Below are 8,599 nucleotides of genomic sequence, written 5' to 3' on the forward strand. Positions count from 1 at the left end.
TCCTGCAGAGTAAGACCCTTCTCCACACCTTGGTGGTCTGGGCTGGGATGCCCAGCTCCTCTCCTCTTGGCCACAGACTGCAGCTGGAGCAGGGACGCCATGAGCAGCTCTTTCTGTTCTTCCCACTTTGTCCCTGTTGTTCTCATCTGCAGAACTTAGCACATGCTTTCCCTCGGCAGAACCACACTGGCACAGGGAAAATGTCCTTTCTCCAGTCCTCCCCCTCTCTTCAGCTCCAGAGCACTGTGGAGGTGGTTTCCTCCCTAGTCCAATGGCTCAAGGCAGACCTGGAGGTGAACTTGTGTTGTTTTTTTTAACTTCATAGGCAGGAGGGCTCTGCCTTCGGCTACACGTCTTTTCAGGGTCAAGGTCTGGATGGGGTGACTTCAGTTACTGCATCCTGTCCTTCTGGCACTCAGCAGTTTGTACCTAGTTCTCTGGGCTTTTTATTTCTGGCACCAGAAGACCCTAGAAGTCTATGCAGTCTTCGTTTACAGCGTGTGATACCTCTTTATCCTTCTGTCCCATTCCACTTTCCCTATAGTCAAGATGTATACTTGCTGCCTACAGCCCCACAGAGATGTATTCACAATTACAAGTGTCCATATGCATGGTTCACATCCACGGTTCACATTAATCATCACAGCCCTGGAAAACACAATCTCCTTCCTCTCCCTCCCACCAGTTCAGATTATGATTGCTTTCCTCAGGTCTATATTCGGCTAATGGGGATTTGAGGTAGTTGTGTTTGCTACTAGCTGATGCCCAGGAAAACAGCGATGTCCAGTGTCACACGTGCACATCAAAAGGTGCAGGGATCTTTGTTCATGTGAATAAAGAAGCTTTGAATCTGATCGGTTAAATCCTGCTTAGTCACTGTTGTAACCTAATCATCATACAAATGCAGGGTCTTGAACTATGTTGGCCCATACCAAGTGTAGAAGCTAGAGGGTGAGAAAAAGAGAGGAAGATGAGGAAAGTTCTCCATCGCATGTCCTCTAATAAGCAAATGAAGTGCTGGATGTAGGAGAGAGAATGGAATGGGAAACACCGGCTGCAAAAAATGTCCCTCCATACCTTCTGGAAGGTGAACAAGCTCCTGGTATTGTTTTGCCTACAGATTTCTGTATCCAGCTCCTTTGTCTGTGCTGTGGTCAGGAAGCCTGGAGGAGAAAGGGCTAGGTGGTAGTGGGGACCAGGCTGTCCAGGGAGTCTCTCCAGAGATCACAGCCCTCACATTCCAGGTATAGCCCAGCTGTGCAGCAGCAGGTCACCTGAGGTTACATTGATTTGTTGGCCCCTGTTTAACTCTGTAGAGATCTAACACCTGCTTCCAAGCTTCAAGTTCCAGCAGGTAAGAGTGCCTGGGGTTACTGAAGGCAGCACAGAGTCTCCTTGTTCTGGCAGATGAGGCTCTGGCCTCAGATCTCAACTTTAAAACAAAACCATATTCAAGAAGTTGTTTCCCCTTTCCCAGCTTTTAGTCAAGGTTATAACCCATAAAACCAAAAGCACGAGCTCAACTTGTAGGTCTTTTCTAACTGCTTACTCAGCAATAGGCTGAAAATCAAAGCAGTGATTGCCTGGCCTGCCCACACATTGGCTGCAGTCACAGAGCTGAGCATTTCTTTTGAAGAGTTAGCCAAACCATGCAGACGAGGTGTCTCCTTGTGCAGGCCTGACGTGCATGTTCCAGAGCAGGTAAATTGAAAATGCCAATTGACTTTCTCTGCAGCGTCTTGGAAGTGCCTTCCAACATGGAGCTCCCAGCCCTGACAGTGTCTCACTGCCATGTGGCAGCTGTCCTATTTCCTTGGAATGCATAGGTAACAGTGAGAAGGACAGTGGCTGTGTCCCATCTTGCTGCTGTGATGTCCCTCTTCTAAGAAGGCTGCTGTCAACTACTGGGATAGCAGGAGTGCTCATCCTGGAGCCCTGTCACCAAACTAGGTGGGATCCCAGGCTCTGCAGACAAACTCCCTGCAGTTTTCTGCTGGGCTCTTCTCACCTGCCGCTGGCCAGCCTGGCACCCTTCCTTCCTTCTGAGTAAAAAGGGGAAGCACCAAGCCAGAACCTGAGTTACTTGTGAAATATTAGGATGGCCAAGGGCCTTCACTCTGGCCAGTATAGCTGTATGTCTCTGACAATATAACTGCCCTGGATTTTGCCAGTCTGATATTATCTGAAGTTCATCCCAATTGTCATTTCTACAGCCCAATTCTAGACTATTGATATCACTTAGTGTTCTGCTCTGGTCCCCTCTCACTGTTTTATTATCCTCTGCTCCCTCTCTTTTGCTCCTAGCTCTTCACCTCCATGAATCATGGTGCAAAGAAACTGAAGAGTAGTGGAAGAATAAATGCCAAATGATTGCCAGGGGAGGGTTGCTGTCAGGAATCCACCTGAGTGTGCAGCAGTTTTTGGTTTGCTAGGTCCAGGGGGAGCTGGAATTGGGCCAAGGATCTGTAGAGATAGCACAATCTCAACTGCAAAAGCACCAATAACAGCATATCAAGCTAAATCTGTCTGGACCATCCTTTCCACACCAAATGAGTACATGGGAGATAGGGAGGAGAAGACTGCAGACAGGTGAGTTTTGGGGTGGGTCTTGGCTCTGCCATCACTACAAAGCAGAAAGCAGAAAAAACTGCTGGGGAACAGGGAAGGGCTTGAATACCCACAGACCCTGGGGCAAGGCAGAGCAGAGTGAAGCAAGAGCACCCTCTGTACAGCAGCTATTGAAAGTGCTATATTTACATGGTATTATTGTGAAAACGTGCTATTATCTTTGGAATATTACAGCTTACAAAGATAATTATTTCTCTTTTATGGTTGAAACATTCAATATTGTTACTATGGTCATGTGTAATGTTATCATTGGTTTTGTTTTACTGTAAAGCAGGTGTTGATTTCTAACACTTATCAGTTGTAATCATACATAGGGTTAACCTTTGGAAACAATACGCATATATAGGCATAGTGCTTAAGCTTTGGTTACCAGACAAGTATAAATAGCCTCTAGTACTTACCTGTACTATCTTCCTTCTAAATTAATTCCACCCCATCTAATGCACTCTATAGATACCTTAAAGGAGGTTGTAGCAAGGTGAGGGTTGGTTTGTTCTCCCATGTGCCTGGTTACGGGACGAGGGGGAATGGGTTAAAGTTGTGCCAGGGGAGGTTTAGGTTGGCTATTAGGAACAACTTCTTTGCTGAAAGAGTTGTTAGGCATTGGAATGGGCTGCCCAGGGAAGTGGTTGAGTCACCATCCCTGGAGGTCTTTAAAAGACGTTTAGATGTAAAGCTTAGTGATATGGTTTAGTGGAGGACTTGTTAGTGTTAGGTCAAAGGTTGGACTTGGTGATCTTGGAGGTCTCTTCCAACCTAGATGATTCTGTGATTCTGTAAGCATACAGTCATTCATTAGCTCGCCTCCAGGCTGCAAATACCTTATGCACAGTTCACTCTCCTTTTAACTACTGAAACACTGACTGCACTTAGTATCTTTTGTATCAAAACTTTTACCTGTTTTATACCCTCCTAGATTTCTCCTACACATACACTTACCACCTTAAAGGACAGCTGAATCAACAATACTATTTCTAGTCTTGAGCTGCCTCTTATCATACTGAAATCTTTTAGGGGACCACCCTGGAAGATAAACCATGAAAACGTGTCTCAGCGTTTAGGTTATTAAATGCCTTTTAAAAATTCTTTTTCCAAAGCTTTAACAAAGACTGCCAGAGGGCTATCTGATGTATCTAGTTTATACCTGCTTCACTAGATGCAATTTTTATTTTTTTCCATTCTTTGCTAGATATTTTCTGATTTAATGATTGTTTTGTTAATGTGGGAAACTTGAATTACTGCAAAACAAAACAAATTTCAAGAAAAAGATAATCTAATACATTTTGCCCTCCAAGTTGTTCCTTTACTCTCCTTAATGAGAGCCAGGAAGGAGGGGTTAGCAGAAGACCAGGACTCCAGACCTCACCACCTGCATTACTAGCTGGTAGCAGATGAGAGGGGAAGGCCTGACCCTACTGCAGAGCCAAACCAGGAGCAGGCAGAGCATGCGGAGGTTCTGGGTGTCTTCCTCCACAGCATAGCTCCCACTCACCGCTTCTACCATGGAGCCAGCAGAGACCGCACCATTTCTTCCACCCTTCTGAGCCACCACCAGTTTCAGTGCCATATGAACTTGCTGTATCACCACCGAGATCCATCACAGTAGATACCTGGCCTGCAGCCTGCACACGCACACTCCCACACGCTGCGGTGGGACCAACTTCCTGCTGAAAGTCTGTGTTACCCTTCAGCACCCCTGTGAGCCTTTGTCTGATGCTGTCTTCTTCTCCACAGAACCCGTCTCTGTTTTCCATCCACGATCAGTGAATTAGAAAGAAAATGCACCCCATGTTTTCCCTCTAGCCTGAGTGCACACTTTCACCCCTGTACTTCAGGCTGCCTGGGATGGAGTTAACATTCCCCACAGCAGCCCCTAGAGTGCTGTGCTCTGCACTTGGAGCTAGAACAGCATTGCCATCGTACCAATGTTGGGTCTGTTGCGGAGCAGTGCTGGCACAGCATCAAGACTCTGTCCAAGCCCCCTAAGGGCAGGAGGCAGGGGGTGGGCGAGAGGTGGGGAGGGGACATGGCCAAGGCAGCTGAGCTAAACCAACCAATGAGCTATTCCACACCATGTATCATCACACCCAGCAATAAAACCTGCGAAAGGGGAAGGGGTGGTCTCGTTATGAAAACATCTGTCTTCCTGAACAACTGCTATGCTTATTGAGGCCCATCTTCCCAACACATGGCTGAACATTGCTTGCTGGTAGAAAGGAGAGAATAATTGTTTTTTCTCGTCCATGCAGCCTTTGCTTGTTTTTCCTTTTCTTTTTCCTTTAATTTATTCTTACGTAAACCCATGAGCCTCTTTCCATCATGTTTTCTCCCCCTTCTTTCCCTTTGAGGAGGGGAGTGAGAGACCAGCGTGGTGGAGTTTAGCTGTCCATCAGTGTGAAACCACCACAGTCCTTTTTTGGTGCCCGACATAGGGGGTAAAGGGTTGAGATAACTATAGATTTGACCAGAGCACTTCAGAGGGAACTTACAATTAGTGTATTTGTCTAACAGTTGCTGGTCATGATATTGACTGATTTGCTCTTGATATTGTTCTATGTCATTCTGCTGTATGTGATCTATGCCATGTTCTCTCTTTCTCTATATGTCAGATCTGAGAGCTTTTTAAAGGCTGTGTGTGTTTGTTTGTTTTTCTTTCTCTTTTCAGTTTGCTGTACTGTAAATCACTGGTCTTGAGCCTAATCTGCTGTTCAGGCCCTGCATTGTTGTCATCACTGTACACTGGGAACCATCTGTTGGAGAATTTTAACAACTGCACTCTTTTTCTCCTCTGGGAGTGAATTGGTGAAGGATATCAGGAATGGTGCCTCCTCCTCCTTTCCCTGTGGGCTAATTACAATAGCTTTCCAGTATTTTGAATATCCTTAGGTAACCAACATATTCCTATTGCTAGGTTTCCAGAATGTTTCTGTTTTTCTTTTTTTTTCCTAAGGTTAAACAATTAATTAAGCATACCACCCAGGAATCTGCCCCTAGGCAGTGTGTTGATGGGTGGCAAGGTGTGTGGGAAGATACAGGCAGGTACCTGTCATGGTTCTCTCTGCCAATGGTTTTAAACTTCACCTCTGAGCAAGTGCAGAATCCTAAAAAAAAAATGGTAGAATGTTTAAAAGACATATGCCCTGACCTTGGCAATGCTGGCAAACTCCAGCTTGCTGCACTGTGCTGGGGCCTGGCCTGCACTTATCATTCAATAGTCAGCACTATTCAGCACCTGCAAGGGGAAGACAAGGCCTCTGGATCTGACAAGCAAATAAGAGAGACAGTAGCTAAAACAGAGGGCTAACTGTCAATGGAATCAGTGGCCCCTGTAGTTAACACAAAACAATGGACGCAGAAGTCAGCTTGTTTAGTAAGGGAAGAAGTAGCTCCACTAAGAGGTTCCAGAGCAGGAAGTGGAAGAGGCAGGCTGCTCTGGATCAGGGCTCTCACATAAACAGGAGGAAGACGAGATAGAAATCATAAGGCAGAAACCACCTGATCCTTATCCCTGAGTGAGTTGCAAGATCTAGGAAAGCATTTCAATCATCACCCAGGTGAGCACGTTGCCACCTGCCTGCTCCAATGCTGGAATACCAGCACCAGTATCCAGGAATGAGAAGGCAAAGAAGCCAAGCAGATGGATCTTTCTCTAGGGAAAGGATCATTGACAAAGCAACTGGGAAAAGGGGCACCAGTCCTCCACCTCTAGGTGACCTCTGTCAGGAATGAAGGAAAGGCATCCCCTCAAGGAAAACTTTGTATTATCAACCAGGCCCACAGGACCCACAGGAGTGCAATGCTCTAGTGAGCACCATTGCAGTGTACTCTAATGCCACCAAGCTATGCAGGGGCAGAACCCATCTGTGTTTCTGGCTTGACAGGGGGATCACAACAGCTAATTGTATTGGTGGCTAAAGTGAGCCTGACTGGGAATGAGTAGCAAAAGCACTCCATTGTGACTGGCCCAGAGGCTGGCATCCTTGGCATAGACTACGTTAGGAGAGGGTATTTCAAGGACCCAAAATGGCTTTTGGCATAGCTGTCTTGGAGATAAAGAACATTAAACAGTTGTCTACCATGCCCAGTCTCTCAGAAGACCCTTCTGTTGTGGGGTTGCTGAGGGTCGAAGAACAGCAGGTGCCAATCGCTACCTCAACAGTGTACCAGCAGCAATATTGCACTGACTGAGATTCCCTGATTCCTATCCATAAGCTGATTTGTTGACTGGAGAGCCAAGGAGTGATCAGCAAGACTCACTCACCCTTAGTAGTCCCACATGGCTAGTGCAAACATCTAATGGCGACAGTGGACTATCACGGCCTGAATGAAGTCACAACACCACTGTGTGCTGTGGTGCCGGACATGCTAGAACTTCAGTACGAACTAGAGTCAAAGGCAACCAAGTGGTATGCCACCATGTAGTGGGTTTACATGACAAGGTTTTGGTAGCAGGGGGCCACAGGGGTGGTTTCTGTGAGAAGGATCTAGAAGCTGCCCCATGTTTGGTAAGGGCCCCATTGTTTTCCAGAGCTGAGCCAATAAGCGATGTTGTTTTGCGCCTCTGTGAGAGCATATTTAAGACAGGGAAAAAACGCTGCACCACACAGCAGCTGGGAGAGTGAAAGGAGTGAGGAACGGCCTTGCAGGCGCCAAGGTCAGTGCAGAAGGAGGGGGAGAGGTGCTCCAGGCGCCGGAGCAGAAGTCCCCTGCGGCCTGTGGTGAGGCCCATGGTGAAGCAGGATGTCCCCCTGCAGCCCATGGAGTACCACGGTGGAGCAGGGTTCCACGCTGCAGCCTGTGGAGGAGACCACAGTGGAGCAGGTGGCCCTGCACTGACGGAGGCTGCCGCCTGTGGAAGACCCCTGCCGGAGCAGATTCTGGGCCAGACCTATAGCCCGTGGAGAGGAGACCACGCAGGAGCAGGTGACCTGGCAGGAGCTGCTGCCTGTAGGGGCACTTTGGCAGCAGTGAGCAGGCCACAGTTTTCTTTCACTTGCAGGGGTGTCCAGTCCACCTGGAATTGACTGCCCCAGGGGTGGAAGCACAACCCTGCCATTTGCCATGGACTGATCCAGACTGCACTGGAACAAGGGGAAGCTCCTGAACACTTGTGAGATACATTGATGGCATCATCATGTGGGGCAACACATCAAAGGAAGCATTTCAGTTAACAGACGTGTCATTGCACTCAGCAATAGAAGCTGGGAAGGTGGGGGAGGAGAAGGGAAAGCTCCCATTATGAAGACATCTGTCCTGAAAACTACTAAGTGTATTGAGACCTGGCTTCCCAACACATGGCTGAACATCACTTGATGAATAATTGAGAATTGTTTTCTCTCTTTGCAACCTTTGTTTTTTTAATTAAATTATCCTTATCTCATCACAGGAGCTACTTGCTTTCATATCATACTTTTTCTCCCCCCCTTTCGATGAGCAGGGAGTGAGAAAGCAGATGTGGTGGAGTTTAGCCATCCATCACGATGGAAGCACCACAACCCTCCATATGTAGGACTTTTCTGGGTTGTTCTTGTGTGCTTCCTGTGGCCTCAGCCCTCACGGAACCTGCCAACACACTCCTGCCTGTGTGGGCAAACAGCCCCAGAGGCTGCAGGAGGAAACACCATGACCCAGATACTTCCTGAAATACCCCTGCCCTGTTCATGGCTGGTTTCCATAACCTTCCTCTTGCTAGCAGTGCATTCATACAAACCGTTATCTCACTAGTTTCAATGCCAATTTCAAATTGACTTTGCTGCTCCATCCCTGAACACTTGAGTAACATTTATCCATTCCTCCTGAGCAGGCCACCCATTTGCACTTTCTGTGAACTTCTGTTTTACATCTGAGTTCAGGCACGGGTTCCCCATTCAACCAAGCAAACCTAGTGCCTCACCTGCCTGTGTCCAGAAGTTATTTGTCCAGCTTAAGTAATTGGGCATCTCAAACATTAGGCAAGATAAAAAAGAAAAAC

This window comes from Anas acuta, chromosome 25, assembly GCF_963932015.1.
Source record: "Anas acuta chromosome 25, bAnaAcu1.1, whole genome shotgun sequence".
In the NCBI taxonomy this organism is placed as follows: Eukaryota; Metazoa; Chordata; class Aves; order Anseriformes; family Anatidae; genus Anas; species Anas acuta.